Source organism: Macrobrachium nipponense, chromosome 47 (genome assembly GCF_015104395.2).
Source record: "Macrobrachium nipponense isolate FS-2020 chromosome 47, ASM1510439v2, whole genome shotgun sequence".
NCBI classification, from domain to species: Eukaryota; Metazoa; Arthropoda; class Malacostraca; order Decapoda; family Palaemonidae; genus Macrobrachium; species Macrobrachium nipponense.
The window spans coordinates 34,444,249-34,468,781 of record NC_087222.1 but is presented as its reverse complement, the minus strand read 5'-3'; the positions used below and the strand labels follow the sequence as shown (position 1 = coordinate 34,468,781).

General features: G+C 50.1%; 1 pseudogene; it reads right to left on the bottom strand.

Annotated features, from left to right (window-relative positions):
* LOC135204638 (multidrug resistance-associated protein 1-like) overlaps positions 1–24,533 on the bottom strand; it is a 93,792-nt pseudogene that overhangs the window by 18,685 nt on the left and 50,574 nt on the right.

Here is a 24,533-nt window from a genome sequence, read left to right as displayed (position 1 = left end):
GTTAGAATTTCTTAAAGCAGTCCTGTTCGAACCCCCCCCGACCGAATTCGTCCAAACGATATCGGTCCTGGTGGTCCTTCTCGGATTCCCCGTAGAAATCGAGCAATGGGGTGGGCAGGATCCCTCCTCAACGACCGGGGCTTACGTCAGGTACGGACCCGAAGTCCCCCCGTTAGCGGAGTCCTGAACGTGGGATCCTACAAAGAAATCTCTGTAGGATCCCTCCCCTTTCCTCGTAGCCGTAAGGAGAGAGGGAATGGAAGAGGAATTGGATACTCGCTCGCCTTCCCAGTGGAACTAGCAGTTGGAGAAGAGTAGGAGCAGCCATCGCCGCTCAGAGTCTGGGAAAACGTATCGTCAGGAGAAAACGTTTTCCCGCGGAGGGTTACGAACTCTCTCTGTAGGTAAGGGTCTGCCGCCACTGTGAACGTCGTCTGGGTGGGGCTGATCGACACCTGACAGGAGAGAGCCGATACCGTCCTCCGACTCATTCCAGTCCTCGTCGAGGTCGAAACCTCTCAGGAGGACCGAAGGAGTATTTAAATACGGTGTCCGAAGACACGTAGAAAAAGAAACGCCGCTGTCGCAGTAGAGGAGGTGGAAGTAGCTTGATCGACCGGCCAGAACTGAGAGAGCCTTCTCGTCCGGAGACGAGAGACTTTGGGTTTCGAGACAGAATCGGGCAAGCTCCGATCGCGGCAGACCCACCGTCGGTTTTGGGTTCCCTCTCGGGCCCCAAAAACGACTCGAGCAGAGACGTAGGCTCTGCTGGTGGGAGCGGCGGCAATCCTTCCGCAAGGTCATTTTGCTGACGAATCAGCTTAATGACTTCTGCAAATTCCTCTGTATCTCGGGAGTAACCGCGTCTTGCGGAGTAGGACCGTCCAGTCCCCTCCAGCAAGAAACAGATCCTGAGATACTCCTCCTTCAGAAGGAGGAACAGCGGCAGACCCCTGACCGTTTGCCTCCAGCTACTTGCGCGTATGTCCTGGTCGGTCCTAGGACCGTGCCTGGTCCATACGGCGTCATAGCGGGATCGCGAGCGGCGCACCTCTCGCGATCACTCATAGGTACCTCGCTCCTCCCGGTGTAGCCCGAGGAGGTTGAAGGTACAGGAGAGGCAGACCTGACGCTCCCCCCTAGCTCGTTGGCAGGACCAGTGTGCTTGGAGGGCTGCTGCTGATCGTCAACCTTGCGGTGGCGATCGAGCAGCAGGCCTAGCCTTGCCGCTCGCCTGGGCGAGAGGCTCGGCTGAGAACGTCGACGCTGATCTCTAGCGTCAGGCGAGCTGTTTGCTGGTTACCGTCTCCGCCCGGTCCCGATGGGAGCGGCGTCAGGTTACCTGCTAGGCTCGCTGTCGCGGTGAGACCGGATCGAGCGTCCTCTCGGCGCGTCGAGCCGCTGGTACCAGCCGTGGCTGGTACCGACGGCCGCGGGGAACCCACCCCTTCCTTGCCTCAACCCGTGCTGGTCAGCGACCGTCCACGTCAACCCGAGCAGCCAGCTGGTCGCTGCGAGAGCGTCCACTGGCCTGGCGAGAGTCGTCTGCACGACTCTCGCCAGTCTTCTGCTCCGCGCTTCGGTCTTGACGGCGAGCGAGCCTCGGGTGTCAAGACTTTGGCTGGTCGGTCTCCCGCGGGAGACCGTCCACTCGGTACTTCTCGCTAACAAGAAGCCGAGGCGGATCCTGGTTTAGCGGCAGTACCGCTAGAACCAGGCGAGGAAGTGCCCAGCCGAAGCTGGTACTCCTCTGTCCCCGTCTTCTTCTCCTTGGTAGAAGAAAGACGGGCCCTGTTCCCCGAGGGAGCAGGAGGACCAGCAAATAGCTCCCCGAATCGCCGGAGCGAGACGGGCCCTTAGAAGGTCCCGAAGGAGCCTTCTTAGGGGGGCGGGGAAAAAACCCAACCCGGGGTTACCAGCTGGTCGCTGCAAGAGCGGCCGCTGCCTGGTTGGGCGAGAGTCACCTGAGCGGCTCTCACCGCCAGCCTTCTGCCTCCGTGCCGCGTCTTGGCGCCGGAGCGAACTCTGGCGCCGAACTTTGGCTGCACTGTCTCCCGAGGGAGAACGTACACTCGGATCTCTCGCGAACGAGAGACCGAGCCGGAACCTGGTGTAGCGGCATCGCCGCTAGTACCAGGGCGGAGGAAGTACCAGTGCTAACCGGTACTCCTCTGGTCCCCGTCTATCTCTTTCTTACGGAAGGGAAGAAGGGCCCCGCTCCCCAACCGGAGCAGGAGGGGACCAGCAGAAGGACCCCCCGTCCCACCGGGGTGGGACGGGCCCTTAGAAGTTCCCGAAGGAGACTTCTTAGGGGGGAAGGCAGTCTTCTTCTTCTTTGGCTTATGGGCCTTAGAAAGTCGAAGGGAAGAGGCAGCAGCAGACGATGAAGACGAAGATGACAGCTTCCTCTTCTTCCTCTTCCTCGTCAGCTCACACAGGACAGTCGTCAGGTCCTCCATCCAGGTCCTGCCCGGAGCCGGGGCTATTGCCGAAGCAACACGGCCCGACTGCACCTGTCCCGGAAGGACCTGGGACTGGGAAGACACACCGTGGGCAGGACCAGCATGGACAGGCTCAGGAACCAGGAGCGACAGGAACAGCAACCAGCTCAGGAGCGGCAGCGGTAGACCCAGAAGGGACAGCCAAGCCAACAGCGGGAATCACATCAGCGGCAGGTACGGCAGGCCCAGCGATCGCCTCGTAGAATCATATCGGCAGCCAGCGGAACCTGGGTACTGGCGGCCGGTCCAGGGGCGCGAGCTGCTGGAACAGCGGAAGTCTGGGGCAGGCAACACGAAGGAAACAGGCGGCGGCGGCAACCCCCCCACCCCCCCTCGGTACGGCGGCGGCCCTAGTAGCGGCAGATGGCGTCACCGACACAGCATGGGGATTGTAGACCAGGAGGGGGGGAGCAGCATAAGCGGCCGTGTGGTAGTATTGGAGACCACCCAGACCTCGCTAGACGCTGCAGCAGCCCGTGGATGCTAGGCACGCCCTGCCGCCGCGGTGGTCCATACCTGTCCAAGGTCGTCTCCCACGGATGTAGCACCTGCGGTAGCATAGATAGATTAGTAAGAGGGGTTCCCTCACGCACGGGGGGAAGACATGCCCCACCCCGAACGCAAGGCAAGACCCCCAAATACAAAAATACAACGAAGAAGCTGAGCGGGGGGCAGGAAGGAAGACGAAGAATCGGATACCAAGGGAGTCGCGGGAGAGCTTTCCGACGACTTCCTGGCAGACCTTCGCTTCCCCTACCCCCGCACAGCAGTGAAAAGTAATATGAAAATGAAACACCCGAATACTGACCCTTAGCGATTCACTTCATAGAACTTAAATTAAAGAAAAAGATCAATTCCCGGGTAAGAACGGAAACTTGATCCAAATAATATGATGCTATCATAAATAAAATATATGAAAATGAAACAGAATACTGCACTTGCGATTTCACTTTCACAGAAAAATAATCGTAAGGATCAATTCCCGGGTAAGAGCGAAAATTGATCCAAATTAAAATTTATGCAAATAAATAATGAAAATGAAAAGAATACTGTATTGCGAATCCACTTTCATTGCATTTTATCATACAAAATAAAAGGCTCGTGCCGAGCGCAATCACACTCTCGGTAACGAACGCACAGGGCAAAATATCATGAAAAAAGTACTTACATTTTTCAATTACACACTTTCGCTCAAAATACATGACGGCGCAAGCGCGCCCGCCCTCGGCACCGAGACATAATACAAGGGTTCCAATTTATTAATGAAAATCGAGGGTAAAATCGCCGCAATCTACGGCAGATCGCTCCATGTTGGTTCATAATTAAGTAAAGAAAATGAAACAGTGTACTTACAGTTTCATTTTCAAGTCAAACAAACCATTAGTAGAAACACAATATAAACAAAGCATACGACGATGAAGCGGGCAGAGAGCGATGACGAACACGTCCTTCAGACCCGCGGCCGAAAGCAAAAGTGATTTGTTTTACGCGCAGTTAACTACCGTTCTCCCCTTGTTCGAAGCTTACGACCGTTCCAGCTGCCGCTAGCTACTTCCTATTGTTAAAGGACCGATGGTTTTGTATTACGTATCGGAACAATTGCGTTTTTTCGACCATTTCGGTAGAGTCAAAGTTGACCAAACATGGTTTTTTTTTCTATTTATCGTGATTTATATGCAAATATTTCAAAATGAGAAAAGCTACAACCTTCAACTATTTTTTGTTGTATTCTACATGAAATTGCGCACTTTTCTATATAAAACATTATGTAACGACTAATTTAAATGGTGTAAACATTACCACAATCGCACGTATTATTTTTTCAGGAAGAGTTTACCGACGTGGACGTAAGGAAAAAGTTTTTTCATAAATTCACCATAAATCGAAATATTGTGCTAGAGACTTCCAATTAGTTGCAAAATTAAGTAAATGATTGAATATTACTAAAATATAAGAGTTTTTAGCTTACAATTACGTTTTCGACCATTTCGTAGAGTCAAAGTTGACCGAAGGTTGAAATTTTGGCAATTATCTCAAAACTGATAGCTACAATCATGAGTATTTTATTGTTGTATTCTACATAAAAATCCGAACATTTTCATATATAATACTTCATGTAACGGCTAATTTACAATGTACAAAATTATGTCAAAGTGACGAAATATTTCCGAGATGTGTCACAGATTCTTTTTAGTGCAGGAAGAAAAAGAAATTCGCGCTGGAAGGCGCGCCTGCGTAACGATTCTAACAAAACAACACCTTTATCCGTGAACTCCCAGCATCCCCCAAGGCGCGTGATTCAAAAGTTTTAGGCTGGTAGGCCTATAAGTGTTTTTTTTTTCCGCGAATTTACTTTTGTAAGTCGACGTAAAATACGTCCAGTCGGCACACGAGAGACAAAAAAATGTCGATGAAAAATAAAATACGTCCAGTCGGCGTAAGAGGGTTAATTATTTCCAGCATATGAACTTTGATGAGTTGAAAAAGTATACTGGCTGGAAATCGTCGACAGTTTTCAAGCGTCACTATCTAAAGTTCTTGGAATCTTTAAAAAAATTTTCAGCAGTAGCAGCGGGAAACATAGTTTCCCCTGACACTGCACAGATCTCCTTTTCTACCTGCCTACAACTAATATTTCCCCATAACCTAACCGTTATGCTCTATATGGTCCTTTAGCCTTGCTGCTTATGATATGATGATAGTGGTGTGTCCCTTATTTTTTTGTTTTCTAGGGGCACCCACAATTTTTGTTGTATATATAATGTTACTAATGGGTGTTGCTCCCCTTATTTTTATGCTAGGGTAGCACACCTACTTGATTAAGATTTCAATTTTGACAATAATTTTGTACTTAGTAATTTTCCCATGTAACTTGTAACTCCACTAACTTAGTTAAGTTATCAATTCTAATATAAGTTTTAATTTTAAGTTACTATAAGCCTGGTTGTATATTTTAAGTTAACTTTTCTGTATGATAACTTGTAAGCTCTCAATATTATATTTGTTTCTTTTACTTTTTAGTTTAATTGAGACCTTCCTTTTTGCTATTCAATCTTGTGCTATTTCTCTGGTACTATTTCACGCAGCGACACGAACTGAGCCCCAGCAAAAGGGATTTTGACGAAGGAAAAATCTATTTCTGGCGAGGGTTTCGTGTCGCCCAGTGATATCCCCCCTATGTCCTGCCCTGCAGCCCAAGATTGGCATCTAACGACAAGGATGACCACCAGGAGGCGCTGCAGTTGGCGTGGTGTGTAGCGTAGTTAGTAGTAGTTGCCGCCTCCGCCTGTGGATTGGCTCTCTCAGGAGGGGGATTTTGGTGTGGGAGAATTCTAAATGGCAAGATGTTCGTGTAGTGGTCTCACTCGCCCCAGATACCATACCGACGCCTTCTTTTTATTTAGGGTGAGCGAGTTAGTCATACAGACACCCTCCTGAATTTGTTTTTTCTCTGGTATGTGTTAGCATCATTTACCCTAGAAATAATGAACTTAAGGATTATTTTCACTGGGCGACATGAACCCTTGCCCAGAGAAGATTTTTCCTTCGTCAAAATCCTTTATATTATTGTTTAGAATGTTCTTTAGAACTTGCTCATGATTATTTAATATGTTTAAAATATAGTCTTTATTCTGATTATTATTTTCCTTCGGAAACAGATAATAGTATTTAATAACTGGGTAAAACAAAGAAACAAAGCAAAGGTAGGTTTTCTATAATTTAAATGTTCTAATGATCTCTCTTCAGATTATAATTCTTAACATAGTAGAATGAAGAACCTTCATCTGACTATTAATTTAATTATCGATAGCTTAGAGTATTTAGAAAAATAAAAAAAGAGAAGTAAAGGCAGGATTGCTATAGGTTAAAGGGCCTGACTGTGGTTATTGTGACGTCACGCACCTAGCCGTTTAATCCTGTACACCAGTTTAAGCTGCTCATGAAGACCTTATATGCTCTATACCTTGGGTCAACTAGACCGTCTCGCTCGGTACACCGACCGAGCACTGGCTCAATTAAGAATTTTTTTTTTTCCTTTTTTTCTGTATGGCATTTGATTGTTGTCATATTATCATTACATTAAATTTATTGTGAAATAACATTTTATTTTTTATGTGAATTGGTAACTGCTTTTACATACATATTATAGTAAAGATTTTACTGCTCTTCTTCTCTCCTCAACAATACCACAACGCACGATAACTTAAAATCATTCATTCATTATTCCTTAAAAATATAAACGCTCCCACCTACCCTCTACCTCAGTAGCTGTGTATCACCGCAATGATGAATGATTTTGTTAATCATTTGTGCTAAATTTTATTGTGAAAAGCTTTGTTCTTTCATTTACTATTTTGTTAATATTGTTCAACTAGACCGACTCACTCGGCGCACTGAACACTGGCTCAATTAAGACTTTTTTTTTGTATTGCATTCGATTGTTTTCATACTTTTCATTACATTAAATTTATTGAGAAATTCCCTTTTTATGTGAACTGTTATTGCTTTTACATACATACAGTAATATTTTAACTCTCTCTTCTCTCTCCTCAACATATCAACGCTCCCTCATTTAGTCTCAAGTCAGCTGGGTGTGACGTCACCGTGTTACGTACAATTTTATATATCTTTTATGCTAAATGTTATATTGAAAGCTAAATTTTATATTAAATGCTTTATACTATAATGTATTGTCAAATATTGTTATCATTAAACTATATATATTGTAAATGAAAAAATTAATTAATACAAATTTAACTTGTAAGACCCAGTAGGCCCGTCGAATACAAGTATAACTTGATAATTTAGTCAGACAAACAATATGACAATTTGTCGAAAATTGCATTTTTCCTAACTATACAACCTGAGGTCCTTTAACAATAGGAAGGTAAACTAGCGGCAGCTGGGACGGTCGTAAGCTTCGAACAAGGGGAGAACGGTAGTTAACTGCTTGTCCGATCGTGCGCGCGCGCGCGCCCGAGAGGTGAAGAATCACTTTTTGCTTTAGGCCCATGCAAAAAGTTGCAGAGTGAGGGGTGGCATGAGGTGGGGCTATATGTAAAGGACCTAAGGTTTGTATAGTTTAGGAAAAATGCAATTTTCGACAAATTGTCATTTGTTCCGATACGTAATACAAACCCTTGGTCCTTTAACTAATAAGGAAGACTCACTTCTTGGTGGGAGGAATCTGAGTCTTTTTGGTGGTGAACAGACTGGTGTTCGTCCATCCCTGGGAATGCCTCCCTGGTCGTAAGAGCAAGGGAGGGATCCAAACCTCTGTCCGATTGATCGGGTGTGCACCGCAGGATCAATGGTCAGACCTCTGGGCCAAGTACTAAGAGAGAGGCAAGCGTATCTCTTCGTACCAGCAAGCAAGAACTTGTTCCTGTTTGCAAAAGACAATCATAAAATGATGGTTTTGTCTCAAGTTGGCATCCACTTCCTCCCCCTTGTTGGAGGAAGGTGGTGGATATTTACTCCTATCCCTACTGAAAGGGGGGATAGGATGGTGCTCTATTGAGTAGCTCACCTGCATCTCGTCCTTACCCAGCAGGGTGACGACCGTGTCCCTCTACCCAGAGGTAGAGGGAAGAAAAAGATGGGAAGAGGAGCCAGTTCACACTCTCATTCCTCATCCATTCTTACGGTCACACCAGGACTCGATGCTGTTCAGCCTGCGAGGGTCCTGGGTTAACTACACAACGTGTTGAGCAACCACCACCCACGGTTCCCAAGGAAAAAGATCCAAGGAACTGTGGGCAATATCCCGAAGGTAGAAGGAGGTGCATGCGGTCCGGTTGGACCAGGCGCCTGCCTTCATTACCTGCGCCACGGAGAAGTTTCTTGCGGAACGCGAGAGCATGATGAAGAGCGTCCACACTCATCCTGGGTGTCGAGTTTCTTCAGACAGCTCCGTCGCGCCTTCACAGGAGACAAAGCAGCATAGCCTTCGTATCGGAGGCGTGAAGTCCATTAGGGAGGGTATTGTGAAGGACTCGAACCAATCGTCAGTTACCGAGGGTTTCTGAGTCTTCGCTACGAAGATCGGTACGAAATCGAGCGTCACAAATCCCCATCCCTTTGTGCTTGACTTCTCAAGAGAAGTCATGCAGTTACCTAAGACGAAAAGAAGGGAATAGTCGTATGACCTATCCCTCTTCTCGACTTTGGTTATGTACAGTACTCATACTGACAAGCTATCAAGACGAAGTAATGATTGCTCTGGAACAACCGAACTAAGTCCACAGCATAGTTTGTAACTGACTTGGGCGCTCTGACAGCTGCCGACTGACTGGTTCGGAATCAGTAGAGGCAAGTTGTCCAAGCATCCGGGTAAGTCACTGACCTTCGCCCTTTAAAGAGTTTATGCTGAGAGACCAAACAAATAAAATATTTGTTAGTCACCAATGCCGGACGGCGCAGCGATGGATTCTCTTAATGCATAAGCTCAAAGGCGAAAAAAAGTCATTGCCTTCAAAAGACCGAGGTCCCTGATGGCAAGAAAATCTCATAGACGTTGAATCTCAGCTTAAGGAGAAACAACACTATGTGAACGTTGAAGACGAAGGTAGGCAATGAATGCAACCTACGTCTTCCAGCTGAATCGAGAGAAGGAATCTCAAGATTCTAAACCTGTGCTTACAAATGACTGAAAACGCTAACCGCCATTTCATTGCTGTCCGGTGTGCAGTGAAAGCGGGCGTTCTTCAGTAATGAAACACAGGGGAGAGCCGCCTGAAGAACTGCTTCTCATGGGCTGAACGTTTGGAAGGTAAGAGCTGGCAGGTGTGGGAGTAGGCGATGTCTTTCAATACATCTGCTAATCCGGGGTGAACAATGAACAATTGCACACCTCCGAATACAAGATATTTTGAGGACAAACTCAGATTCCGCAAAAATCATTCGCTTATCGAGATACGATGCAGCAAGAGACTATTACAGAATTCTGTTACCGTGCGGTAACAGAAAGATGAGAGTCGAATAGATATCTCTGTTTAAAATTCTCGCAATACCGAAGACGATGAATACTAGCGTCACAGCAGTAGATGGTCATTCATGTATGCGAGAATCCCCGTTAATCAGAGACTTAAGTCCGTGATTGTTGGGGCAGAGATACGGTTGGTATTCAATCAAAGCAGGTGAGAAAGACATAACCATCCGTCCATCTCAAAGCAGCAGCTGGTACTGAAATGCCTCGGGCAATTCAATACGCAGTAGCTGTCGCTGACGTCGTCATCCTGAGTTGCCAAGTAATCTTTCCACGAAGGAATGCGTTCGGCTAGAACCACAGAGCATAAAAAGATATGCTCGAGCATTATATTTATGCGAAACGAATTTCGGTAAAAATAAAAGCTTAAATGGTGTTGTTGTGACAACACCATAAGTATATAAAATTGAAACTGGAAACTCCTGGGAGGTTGCAGGCAACCCGAGTTGCAGTTCAATTAGAATACTTTTCGTCTAAGTCGCAATCCGTAGAATAACCAGGATATGCGCCTAACCCAACCCTCGGACCATTCAACTGCTTAGCAGAATCATGTCGCGAGGTTAATATACATAGTATATTTGTAGGATTCTGAACAACGATCTCATCCTAAATTCTTTCCTTCAAGAAAACAAAATAAGGATTGGAGATCGACCACCTTCGGTTCTCTATCAAAGAGAGTGAAGAAGTCTTCCTCGAAGGAAAGCTTCAATGGTGAACAGAATACTAAGACGATAGTTCAAGCCAAACTGGATATTCCCGTCCGTTTCTTCTCTATTCCAGGTTGGTCGCCTACTGTGAGATAGTCTTCTTTCAGCAGCAGTCTTCTTCCTAATGCTAGAAATTCCAGGAATTCGAGCATAGGCGAGGTTCCCGATTATCGTGTAACATATCGGGATTCTCGTCTCGCTCACTTTGGACCGTGGTCTCGCCTAAGTGTTTGAGATCGTAAGAAACTCGAACATCTCTGAATGCGCTAGAATTCCGTAGAATTCTAAGCAGTCTGCGAAACCCCCACCGAATTTCGTCAAACGACATCGGCTGGTGGTCCTCTCGATTCCCATAGAAATCGAGAATGGGGTGCAGGATCCCTCCTCAACGACCGGGGGCTTACGTCAGGTAGGACCCGAAGGTCCCCCCGGTAGCGCAGTCCCCAACGTGGGATCCTTCAGAGAAATCTCTGTAGGATCCCTCCCCTTTCCCTCGTAGCCGTAAGGAGAGAAGGAATGGGGGAGGAATTGGATACTCGCTCGCCTTCCCAGTGGAACTAGCAGTTGGAGAAGATTAGGAGCAGCCATCGCCTTGCGGCGATGGCCTCTCAGAGTCTGGGAAAAACGTATCGTCAGGAGAAAACGTTTTCCCGAGGAGGGTTTAAGAACTCTCACTGTAGGTAAGGGTCTGCCGCCACTGTGAACGTCGTCTGGGTGGGGCTGATCGACACCTGACAGGAAGAGAGCCGATACCGTCCTCCGACTCATTCCAGTCCTCATCGAGGTCAAACCTCTCAGGAGGACCGAAGGAGTATTTAAATACGGTGTCCGAAGAGACGTAGTAGAAACGCCGCTGTCGCAGTAGAGGAGGTGGAAGTAGCTTGATCGACCTCCAGAACTGAGAGAGGCCTTCTTGTCAGGAGACGAGAGACTCTGGTTCAAGACAGAATCGGCAAGCTCCGATCGCGGCAAACCCACCGTCGGTTTGGTTCCCTCTCGGGCCCCCAACTACTCGAGCAGAGACATGGGCTCTGCTGTGGGAGCGGCGATCCTTCCCCCAGGTCATTGTGCTGACGAATCAGTGCAATAACCTGGCAAAGTTACTCTGAATCTCGGAAGTTACAGCGTCTTGAGGAGTAGGACCGTCCAGTCCCTCCAACAAGAGCAGCTCCCAAGACCCTCCTCCTTCAGAAGAAGGACCAGCAACAGATCCCTGACGGTTGCCTCCAATCACTTGCGCATACGTCCTGGCTGGTCCTAAGACCATACCTGGCACGTGCGCTCGTGACGGGATCGTGAGCGGCGCATCTCTCACGATCACTCCTATATACCTCGCTCTTCCTGGCGTATGCCGAGGAGTTGAAGGTATCGAGAGACAGAACTGACGCTACCTCTCCCCCCCATGACGGTCGCCTTCAATCACTTGCGCGTACGTCCTGGTTGTGTCCTAAGACCATACGTGGCACGTGCGGCGTCGTGACGGGATCGTGAGCGGCGCACCTCTCACGATCACTCTAGCTACCTACTCGCTCTTCCCGGGTGTAGCCCGAGGAAGTTGAAGGTAGTGGAGAGACAGACCTGACGCTCGCGCTCGTTGGCAGGACCAGCGTACATGGGGGGCTGCAGCCGATCACCAACCCAAGGTGGGGATCGATCTGCAGGCCTGGCCGTGCCGCTCACCTGTGGCGAGCGGCTCGACTGAGCACGTCGACCCCGGTCCCGTGCGTCGAGTACGTGCTGCTGCTGGTTACCGTATCCGCCCGGGTCCCCTGTGGGAGCGTCAGTCAGGTGACCTGCAGAGCTCACTTTCGCGGTGAGACCGGTGAGCGTCCTCGCGGCACGTCAAACCGCTGGTACCAGCCGAGGCTGGTACCATCGGTCGAGGGGACCTGGGAGACCTCTTCCCAGCCTCAACCCGTGGTCGATCAGAGACCGTCACGTCCACCCAGAGGTACCGGCTGGTCGCTACGAGAGCGGCCGCTGGCCTGGCGAGAGTCACCTGAGCGGCTCTCGACAGTCTTCTGCTCCGTGCCTCGGTCATGACGCTGAGCGAACTCAGGCGTCTTAACTTTGGCTGCACGGTCACCCGAAGGAGACCGTACACTCGGAACTTCTCGCGCACGAGAAACCGAGCCGGTACCTGGCTTAGCAGCAGAGCTGCCAAGACCAGGTGAGGGTGTACCAGCGGTAGCCAGCACACCCTTGGTCCCCGTCTTCTTCTTCTTCTCAGAAGACGGGCCCCGTTCCCGAAGGAACAGGAGGACCAGCGAAGAATCCCCCCCGTCGTCACACCGGAGTGTGACGAGCCCGTTCGAAGTTCCCGAAGGAGTCTTCTTAGGGGGAAAACCCCGGTTACCAGCTGGTCGCTGCAAGAGCAGCCGCTGGCCTGGCGAGAGTCACCTGAGGCGGTTCTCGCCAGCCTTCTGCTCCGTGCCGTGGTCTTGGCGCCGAGCGCGAACTCTGGCGCCGAAACTTTGGCTGCACGGTCTCCCGAGGGAGAGCGTACACTCGGGATCTCCCGCGAACGAGAGACCGAGCCGGAACCTGGCGTAGCGGCATCGCCGCTAGCACCAGGCGAGGAAGTACCAAGCTAACCGATACTCCTCTGGTCCCCGTCTATCTCTTCCTTACGGAAGGGGAGATGGGCCCCGCTCTCCCGAAGGAGCAGGAGGACCAGCAGAGGACCCCCCGTCCCACCCAGAGGTGGGACGGGCCCTTAGAAGTTCCCGAAGGAGACTTCTTAGGGGGGGAGGCAGCCTTTCTTCTTCTTCTTCGGCTTATGGGCCTTAGAAGTCGAAGGGGAAGGAGCAGCAGCAGACGAAGACGAAGATGACACCTTCCTCTTCTTCGTCAGCTCACGCAGACAGTCGTCAGGTCTTCCATCCAGGCCAGAGTCGGGCCTATTGCCGAAGCAACACGGCCCGACTGCACCTGTCCGGAAGGACCTGGGACTGGGGAAGACACACCATGGGCAGGACCCAGCATGGACAGGCGCAGGAACCAGGAGCGACAGGAACAGCAACCAGCTCAGGAGCGGCAGGAACAGCGGCAGCGGTAAACACAGAAGGGACAGCCAAGCCAGTAGCGGGAACCACATCAGCGACAGGTACGGCAGGCCCAGCCATCGCCTCGTAGAATCATCGGCAGCCAGCGGGAACCTGTACTGCGGCCGGTCCAGGGGCGAGCTGCTGGAACAGCGGTAAGTCTGGGGCAGGCAACACGAAGAAAACACAGGCGGCGGCGGCATACCCCTCCTCGGTACGGCGGCGACCGGCCCTAGAAGCGGCAGACGGCGTCACCAGACACAGCATGGGGAGTGTAGACCAGCGGGGGGAAGAAGCAGGCATAAGCGGCCGTGAAGGTTGTAGTGGAGACTGCTCCAAGGTCACCGCCCCAGACCTCGCTAGACGCTGCAGCAGATCGTGGATGCTAGGCACGCCCTGCAGCCGCAGTGGTCCATACCTGTCCAAGGTCGTCTCCCACGGATGTAAGCACCTGCGTAGCACGACAGATTAGTAAGAGGGGGTTTCCCTCACGCACGGGGGGGGGAGACATGCCCCACCCCGAACGCAAGGAAGGACCCCAAATACAAAATACTAAGAAGCCTGAGCGGCAGGCAGGAAAGACGAAGAATCGGATACCAAGGGGAGTCGCGGGAGAGCTTTCCGACGACTTCCTGGCAGACCCTTCGCTTCCCCTACCCCCCCACAGCATGAAAAGTAATATGAAAACTGAAACAGAATACTGTACTTGCGATTCACTTCATAGAACTTAAAGGGGGAAAGATCAATTCCCGGGTAAGAGCGGAAACTTGATCCATAATAATATGATGCTATCATAAATATATATGAAAATGAACAATACTGCACTTGCGATTTTCACTTTCACAGCAATAAATCGTAAGGATTAATTCAGGGTAAGAGCGGTAAATTGATCCAAAAATTAAATTTGATGCAATTAATAAATGAAAATGAAAAGAAAACTGCATTGCGAATCCACTTTCATTGCATTCTATTCATACAACATAAGAGGCTCGTGCCGAGAGCAATCAAGCTCTCGGCAACGAACGCACAGGGCAAAAATATCATGAAAAAGAGTACTTACATCTTTCAATTACACACTTTCGCCCAAAATACATGACTCGGCGCGAGTGCGCCCGCCCTCGGCACCGAGACATAATTCAAGTCAATTTCATGAAAAGAGCGGAAATCGCCGCCTCTACGGCGATAGCTCCATGTTGATTCATAATTAAGTAATGAAATGAAAACAGTGTACTTACAGTTTCATTTTCAAGATCAAACAAACCATTAGTAGAAAACAACTATAAACAAAGCATACGACGATGAAATGGGCAGAGAGCGATGACGAACACGTCCTTCACACCCGCGGCCGAAAGCAAAAGTGATTCTTCACCTCTCGGGCGCGCGCGGGCGCGCATGATCGGACAAGCAATTAACTACTGTTCTCTCCCTTGTTCGAAGCTTACGACCGTCCCAGCTGCCGCTAGTTACCTTCCTATTGTTAAAGGACCGAGGGTTTGTATTACGTATCGGAACAAACAAAATTTTCTCTAAAATTTTGTTCAAAAAACAAAAAAAACCGGAAAGATCAACATATGAAACGTTCGACAAATGAGGTACCACTGTACATTGCAATACTTGTACTGGTTTTTCTAACTTACTATGCATTAGGTTTAGTAAAAAAAAAAAAAAAAAAAAAAAAATCATACGCAACTATCAGTAAAACAAAATTCAATATTTCTGATTGCCCGAGGTTCTAAATGTGTGAGAAGACCTAAACTTACTGGATAAGAGCTGTAAAGAAAAGTTGGCACTGAGAGAATGGCTGGAGACATCTCATCTCCCTCTGGCACTGCACAGTGTTGGTTACAGGCAGTCCCTAGGTTATGTCAGGTTTGGGTTAAGTCATTCCAGACTTATGGCATTTGCCTCACAGCGATGTTGTCAGATTTTTCGGCACTGTAAGTGGATTTACGGTGCTGTTACCCGGACTTACAGGGCTGTAAGTGTAATTTATTCCCATTAATATAACTATGATGCCTTGGATTACCGCGATTTTCAGCTTAAAGCATGCCGCTGGGGATGGAACCCCCGCCCCACCATTCCCTCCCATAAACTGGGGACTGCTTACTTATCTATTAGAAACTTTATTAAGTAACACCTTAACTTAATCTGTACGGGACTTCTGTACTTATCTAGTACTACATATATTATTTTGATTATTTTTTTAATGGTAACATTTTAGATGTGATAAATGTTTAGATAAATTTCTAAAAATTGAATTTTAAGTGTAAAGAAGTTAACTTAGGTTGAGAACTAATATATCTAACAGGAAAGAAAGAAGGAGATAAGAGCATTACCTGTCACAGTCCATAATCGTATTGAGGCGATGAGCTACAGTCAGAACGGTGCAGTCTTTGAACTGGGAACGTATGGTTGCCTGGATCAGGTTGTCAGTTTTCTAATTCAACGGCTGCTGTTGCTTCATCTAACACCAGGATCTTGGACTTGTGCGTAAAAGGGCCCTCGCTAGGCAGACCAGCTGCTTCGACCTATGCTGTAGGAATTCGAGAAGGGTAAAAATTAGGAGCTATATCACCATGATTCATCTAAAACTAAATAACATCTAAACTGCAACATTAAAATACATGATAACCCTAATTAGTCTACAGTCAGTACTTCATAATTTACAAGATGATTTCATTTTCATTCCACTTAAAAATATTTCTAAAATTAAAGAAAAATGAACGGTACAGTATCCTGTAATGAAATGGCAAAAGTGTTCCATTTTATATACAGCATTAAGCAAACACAGTATAAGTGTGCTTTAATTGAACGCAGCCCCATTTTATATTTCATTATATACAATCTCACTTAAAGCCATTTGTCACTGGACATAAATACTACAGACTCGTTACTAATCATTTCTCTGAATCTATGTCGAATATCAACAACCACCACCACTACTGCAGAAGAACAAAACTTTAAGATATCTCCTCAGTTCACAGAACTGGATCAAAATAATTATAACTTGAATCAACAGGTCCTTGATTAATTTGATTGCCCATAAGAAAATCTGTATTGAAATAGTCGGACAACTTGCCTCAAATTTGATCCATTTTCATCAACAGCTGTGTCGAGCCTATTTGGCAAGGTCCTCACAAACAAAAATGATCCCAAGTGAGAGAGGTCAAGTGCTCTCCACAACTCCTCTTCTCTATATATGTTGGAAGGGTCAAGGTTGACCCTCCCAGATTTCCACCAAATAGCACAGGTTCCTAGGATGGAAATGACTACTAAGTGTACACCTATTCTATACAGACCTTCAATGAATACCATGTCAAGTGCCTGGCTACAATAGCCATCTATAGTAGGTTATGAAGCTGTATGCCAATATGTGGCATCAGTATACAATTATATGAAGATCCAAAATATGTGTGCTTATTTAGATGTCAATGGTACATATAATACTTCTATATAGTTACATGATGATCATTAGCAAAAAGAGCCCACAACAATACTAGAAAGGGCTACCGATTCTTCCAAGGACAGTCGAGTTATCGTGCTCTTTTATCATATCTCATAATGACGGTTCCTGAAGTTTAAAACCAGTACCATTACAGTTCTTAGTCGCTTGTTCTGCAACATTCTCACCTGGGGTATAACATTAAGCGACTACGAAGATCATGCAGACTCATTGTAGCAATGTTTACCCCATCTATCTCAATGGAGCCTTCATTCCTTCCAAGTACGAAAGAGGCCATGGTTAGGGATGATTTCCCAGCGCCTGTACGCCCTACGATGCCAACCTGAAAGAGAATAAGCTTGGTCAATGTTAGTACCAAGTACTAATTGCAAATAATATGTCAAATATCCCTCTAAAATTGAGTAAACAGTCACCTACTTAAGACTACGTAGTGCAATTACTCATCAATAAACTGTGAACCAAAACAAATGATTACATATTAGTCCAGTTTATTCATCACTTTATATATTTCAGTATAAAGCTTGATTTCTTTTTACATTGTTTTCCTCAAATAATACGTCTGAAAATACGGAAAGGGTTTTAAATAAGTTTACTGATTGAAACAGAGCAAGAACAGCTCTAATTGTCAATTTAGAAGTCAAGAGGCCTGATCAGTTTAAGAGATGTGAAAGCTATCGCCTCAGTAGTATTCACCAACAGGTGATCAGCCATCTCACTTCTCTCCTGCAGAAACAGAAAACTAATGTCATGAAGAACATCGCTCAGGCCAGGTCGATAGCAAGTGGAGTATCCCTTGAATGCCACAAAACCACACTGAGGCCACCAAGGAGAAGCTGAATGGTGTTCTACACTCTGGAAGGTTGACTCTGTCGGCTCCTGAGATAAAACAACAATTGGTTGCAAGGAAGGATAATGTAAAAATGACAATTTGTCGAAAATTGCATTTTTCCTAGCTATACAAACCTGAGGTCCTTTAACAATAGGAAGTAGCTAGCGGCAGCTGGAATGGTCGTAAGCTTCGAACAAGGGGAGAAACGGTAGTTAACTGCTTGTCGATCGTCGCGCGGTGAGGTAAACAAAATCACTTTTGCTTTGGCCCATGCAAAATAGCAGAGAGAGGGGTGGCATGAGGAGGGACTATATGTAAAGGACCTCAGGTTTGTATAGTTAGGAAAAATGCAATTTTCGACAAATTGTCATTTGTTCCGATACGTAATACAACCATCGGTCCTTTAACAATAGGAAGACTCACTTCTTGGTGGGAGGAATCTGAGTCTTTGAATGAACAGACTGGTGTTCGTCCATCCTTGGAGTGCCTCCCTGGTCGTAAGAGCGAGGGAGGGATCCAAGCCTCTGTCCGATTGATCGGGGTGTGCAACGCAGGATCAATGGTCAGGACCTCTGGGCCGAGTACTAAGAGAGAGGCAAGCGTATCTCTTCGTACCAGCATTTGTAAGAACTTGTTCCTGTACAGGAGCAAATATAAAGTCATGGGTTTGTCTCATGTAGGCATCCACTTCCTCCCCCTTGTAGGAGAAAGTGGATATACGCTCCTATCCCTAGTGAAAGGGGATAGGATTGGAACTCGGTCGAGGTAGCTTACCTGCATCTGACTCCAGCATGGTGACCGACCGTATCCCTCTGCCCACAGGTAGAGGTAGAGAAAGATGGTGAAGAGAAGCCAGTCACACTCTCATTCGCACATTCATTCTCCCAGTCATACCAGGAATCGATGCTGTTCTGCCTGCTCGTTGCTGGTAAGCTTCACAACGTGTTGAGCAGCCACCACAGGTCCCAAGGAAAAAGTATCCAAGGACTTGTGGGCATATCCCGAAGGTAGAAGGACGTGAAGGTGGTCTGGTTGGCCCAGACACCTGCCTTCAGGACCTGCGCCACGGAGAATTCTTACGGAACGCTAAGGAGGGTCCAATACCTCTGACTTCGTGGGCTCTCGGTCGAGCGTACGGATGTCGTCGCTACCATCAGCCTCGTAACGCTCTCCTGATCACCTCACGTAGCCAGAAAGAAAGCTTGTTCTTGGATACTTCTTTCTTGGTAACCCCAGTGCTAACGAAAGAGGCGTCGACATCACGGCCTGAGGGGGGTGCCGAGTTCTCTTCAGATAGCGTCGTAGCGCCCTCACAGACAAAGCAGCATCTCATCCGCATCATTGTCGGTGAAGTCCAGAAGGGAGGGGACTCGTGAAAGACTCGAACCTGTCGTCAGGGATCGACGGATTCTGAGTCTTGGCTACGAAGTTCGGGATGAAATCGAGCGTCACAGATCCCCAGCCTCTGGTGTGTTTAACATCAAAAGATAGACCATGTAGTTCCCCTACTCTCTTCGCCGATGCCAGGGCCAGCAAGAAGAGGGTCTTGAGGGTCAGATCCCTGTCTGACGACTCTCGGAGTGGCTCGAAGGGTCTTCGAGTCAAACTCCTAAGGACGAAAGTCACATCCCACGCAGGGGGCCTGAGTTCCCTGGGTGGCAAGACCTTTGTCGAAGCTCCTCATAAGCAAGGAGATCTCGAACGAATTCGAGATGTCCAGTCCCCTTAGTTTTTAGGACAAGAGCCAGGGCGGCTCTATATCCTTTAACTGTGGGTACTGAGAGGAGCTTCTCTTGGCGAAGAAACACGAGGAAACTCCGCTACCACCTGCTGAAGAGTGGCTCTGAGAGGAGACAGACCCTGTCTACGACACCAACCACAGAAGACGGACCACTTCCCCTGGTACACAGCTGCAGAGGACTGTCGGACGTGTCCAGCCATCTCTGTTGCTGCGCTACGAGAAGAGCCTCTCGTTCGCAAGAGATGGTGGATAACAGCCAGCCGTGAAGTTGAAGGGACTGGACTGCTTGGTGGTACCGTTCTACGTGTGGCTGGGCTAGAAGGTTGTGCCAATGGGGTAGCTCTCTCGTGCTTCCGCAAGAAGAGCCAGCAGGTCCGGATACCAAACGGCCTGAGGTCGTTTGGGAGCCACCAGGATCATCCTGAGGTTCGGGGTGGTCAGCGCTCGGCTGATCACTTTCCGAATCAGACAGAAGGGAGGAAAGGCGTAGACGAAGAGGTTGTCCCAGGGGTGTTGGAGAGTGTCCTCTGCAGCTGCCCATGGTCCGGCACGGCTGAAAAGAAAACCTGTAGTTTTTCTGTTGTGCCGGGTAGCGAACAGGTTTACGACCGGTCGCCCCTACAGGGTTGAGGAGCCTTTCCGCCACGTCTGGGTGTAGAGACCATTCGGTTTCCTATCACCTGATCCCGACGGCTGAGCTTGTCCGCTACTACATTCCTCTTGCCTGGAATGTAGAGTGCTGACAGCTCTATCGAGTGAGCCGTGGCCTACTCGTGCACCTGCAACCACCGTCAAACACTGGTGAAGCGGAAGAGACACTAGGCCCCCCTGCTTGTTGACATATGCCATACTGTGGTGTTGTCGCACATCAACACCACTGAGTGTCCCACCAAGCGGTCCTGAAATTCTTGGAGAGCGTAAAACGCCGCCTTGAGTTCCATGACATTGATGTGAAGGTGCTTTTTCGTGATGGTCCCACACACCTGCAGTCAGCAACTCCTCCAGGTGTGCGCCCCATCCCTCGGTCGATGCGTCTGAGAACAGCAGCATCTCCGGGGGGGGAGTGCGGATGGGCACTCCTCTTAAGAGGTTCTTGTCGTCGAGCCACCAGGCTAGGTCCTGCCTCACCTTTTCCGTGAGAGCCACAGGAAAGTAAGGAGGATCCTTTGCCTGAGACCAACTCTCCCTTAGCCTCCACTGGAGAGACCGCAGGTGAAGACGCTCATGAGGGACTAACTTCTCGAGTGACGACAGATGGCCGATCACGACTTGCCATTGCTGCTGCCTGTTCCTGCCGAGACAGGAACCGGCCGGCTGCCTCCCTGAATTTGCTGATCCGCAAGTCTGCGGGAAAGACCTGCCTGCTACCGTGTCTATCAGCATACCCAGGAGGTACTTCATCTTCTGCTTGGGTTCGAGATCGGACTTCTCGTAGTTTATCACAATCCCCAGATCGTGACAAAACTTGAGGAGTCGATCCCTGTCCTGCAGCAACTGCGAGCGGGAGCTCGCCAGGACCAGCCAATCGTCGAGATACCTCAGAAGACGTATCCCGTGCGAATGGGCCCAAGCTGACACCAGAGTGAACACTCGCGTGAACACCTGTGGGGCGGTTGACAGACCGAAACAAAGTGCCCTGAATTGGTACACTGTCCCGTCGAAGATGAAGCGGAGGTACTTTCTGGAGGACTGATGGATGGGTATTTGAAAATACGCGTCCTTCAAGTCCACTGAAAGCATGAAATCGTTCCCCCTGATCGAGTCGAGCACGGAGCGTGCCGACTCCATCGTGAACCGAGTCGTGCGAACGAAGCGGTTCAGGGGAGAGAGGTCTATCACCGGACGCCAGCCCCCCGATGCCTTCTCCACTAGGAAGAGGCGGCTGTAAAAGCCCGGTGACTGGTCCTCTACTATTTCCGCAGCTCGTTTCGCCAGCATGGTCTTGATCTCCTATCGAAGAGCGTTGTCCTTTGATGATCCCCGGACATAGGTTTGTAGATGGACCGTTTTGGAGATGAGGGGGGCCGAGACTCGAAGGGTAGTAGATATCCCTCCCGAAGGACGTCTACTATCCAGTTCTCGGCGCCGTAGCGCTGCCAAGTTGCCCAATGGCTCGCTAGGCACCCCCCCACTTCCGGCAGCAGGTGAGGGGGAACGCCGTCCCTAGCGTTTCCCACCTCGTTTCGACTTCTTCCCACCACCTCCTCGGGAAGGTGGTCTGGAGGAGGGCTGGTTACGGCCTCTCTCTCGCGGAAGTCGAAACAACAGGAGTCTTCAAACGGGGCTTAGGCGGAGCAACCGTCTTAGCGCCGGAAGCGCCAGCTAAACTCTTAGGCTTAGCCGCAGTTACTCGAGATTGCCCAGTAACCTTCAAGACTGCCTGGTGAACTAAGCGGCCCATGTCATCAGTGCGCCGCCTTTCCACCGCAGCGTCCACCATCTCTCCGGGAAAGAGAGCGGAGGAACTCCTACTGGGACCGTTATGAAGCCCGAGTGCCGCCTCACGCCCAGCCCCCTTGGTCACTCGGGTAAGGACTTTGCGTCCCTACGTCGAAGACCAAGTTGGCCCACAGGTTAGCAGTCTGATGGGGCGAGGTAAGAGTATAGCTCTTCCTCCAGACTGGCACAGTCTCCTGAAAGAAGCGTCGTCTTCGAGAGCAGAGCTCCCAGAGCCGGCCGCGACTTTGGATATTGTGAGGGACCACAAATCCAGCCAAGAGACTGCCTGGAATGCTGCCATAGCGGTAGATTCCAGGGCAAGTGCCTCCTGCTGCGAGAACCAGAGGTTCTCCGACAGGAGCTGCTGCAGGGACACACCTGGAGTCAGGCCTTGCTAACTCCGGGTTAACCGCTGTTTCGGCGGTATCGGGTCTTCCGATGGCACATAGAAACGCCTCTGATGCTGTAGGGTGGGAGGAGGAAAGCAGCTTGGAAGACCGTCCGGATTTCAGCAAATCCTTCCTCTCCGCCCTGGGACGAGATTCTCCACCTGGTCCAGGACCAAGTCTGCAAGCTCTGATCGTGCCTGGTGCGTACGGCGTCATAGCGGGATCGCGAGCGGCGCACCCCTCGCGATCACTCCTAGGTCACCTCGCTCCTCCCGGTGTAGCCCGAGGAGGTTGAAAGGTACTGGAGAGGCAGACCTGACGCTCCCCCCCCTCGCTCGCTGCAGGACCAGCATGCTTGGAGGGCTTGCTGCTGATCCCCAACCCGCGGTGGTGATCGAAGGCAGGCGAAGGCCTGGCCTTGCCCGCCTTCGACTGAGGCGAGAGGCTCGGCTGAGAAACGTCGACCCCGATCCCGAGCGTCAGGCGAGCTGTTGCTGGTTACCGGTCTCCGCCCGGTCCCGATGGGAGCGGCGGTAAGGTGACCCTGCTAGGCTCGCCGTCGCGGTGAGACCGGTGAGCGTCCTCTCGGCGCGTCGAGCCGCTGGTACCAGCCGAGCTGGTACCGACGGCCGCGGGGACCCCTTCCTCGCCTCAACCCGTGGCCGGTCAGAGACCGTCACGTCTACCCGAGCAGCCGGCTGGTCGCTGCGAGAGCGTCCACTGGCCTGGCGAGAGTCGTCTGCACGACTCTCATCAGTCTTCTGCTCCGCGCTTCGGTCTTGACGGTGAGCGAGCTCGGGCGTCAAGACTTTGGCGGGAGACCGTCCACATCGGTACTTCTCTGCGAACGAGAAGCCGAGGCGGATCCTGGTTTAGCGGCAGAACCGCTAGTACCAGGCGAGGAAGTGCCAGCCGAGGCTGGTACTCCTCTGGTCCCCATCGTCTTCTTTGCAGAAGAAGAGCGGGCCCTGTTCCCCGAGGGAGCAGGAGGACCAGCAGAAGAGCTCCCCGAATCGCCTGAGCGAGACGGGCCCTTAGAAGGTCCCGAAGGAGCCTTCTTAGGGGGGGAGGAGGCAGCCTTCTTCTTCTTCGGCTTGGTAGCCTTAGAAGTCGAAGGGGAAGAGGAGGCAGCAGACGACGAAGAAGACGATGAAGACAACGACGACACCTTCCTCTTCTTCCTTTCCTCTTCTTCTTCGCCAGGCTCCGCAGGACAGACGTCAGTCTTCCATCCAGGAGGGAGCCGGGGCAGTTGCCGCCGAAGCAACAGGGCCCGACTGCACCTGTCCGGAAAGACCTGAGCCTGGAGAAGCACCACCAACACAGGAACGACAGGAACAGGTACAGGAACAGCAGGAACAGCACGAACAGCAGCGTCTGGAACAGCGGGAGCAGCAGGAACAGCACAGGTACAGCAGGTACGGCAGCAACCACAGGAGAGCCAAGCGTCCTGTCGGCAGCTACCTGCATTCTCGGTACTGGGCGGCAAGTCTAAGGGAGGAGCTTTTAGGGCAGCGGAAGTCCGGGGTCGGCAGCACAAAGAACCCAGGTGGCGGTGGCAGCACGGTTCCTCTTTGACACGGCAGCGAGAGGTCTCTGTATCGCAGCTGTCGGCGTCACCGTCGTCACATGCGGCGTGTAAACCAGATGCGGCGGCATGCCATAGGCTGGAGTCGTGATCGTAGTAGTGGTAGTGGTCACCACACCATGTGTGACCACTGCCGAACCCGCCAACCGCTGGATCAAACCCTTGAATACTTGGCACTCCCTGCAACCCCAGCGACTCCCACACCTGTCCCAGGTCAGTCGTCCTTCACTGGTGGCACACCTGCGGAAGCAACAGTCGGGTTAGTTAGAGGGGTTCCCTCGCGCCTGGGGGAAGACGAACCCCACCCAGAGCGGACGGAAGACCCCGAGTACAACTGGACGTCCGGGTAGCGAGCGCCCTCCTCCACACTCGACGGATCAAGTGAGGAGAAGGACTCCGCTACCCCCCCCCCCGCAGGGGAAGGCGCAAAACGTGGGGGCTGACCGGGGGGCAAGAAGGAAGACGAGGTATCCGTTACCAAAGGAGTCACTGGAGAGCTTTCCGATGACTTCTTTGTAGGCCTAAGTCTCTTCCTGCCCTCGTACAGAACCCACTGCGCCTCGGACCAATTTACACATGTTACACAGGGCTCGTCTCGGGAGCATTCTCGCCCCCGACAACGAGTACACAGTTCATGTGGATCGACGTCCACAAAGGATCGAAATCCGCCGCATTTACGCCCCTCCAGCCCGGGACACACTCTACGGGCGACCGGGGGGCGCGGCAAAATCTCCATCTCTTGATCCATAATATAATGAGCAATGCAATAAAGAAAATGAAAGCAAGTACTTACAATTTCATTTACCTCACACAAACACCAGAAAAGAGGGCTGAATTGAACCAA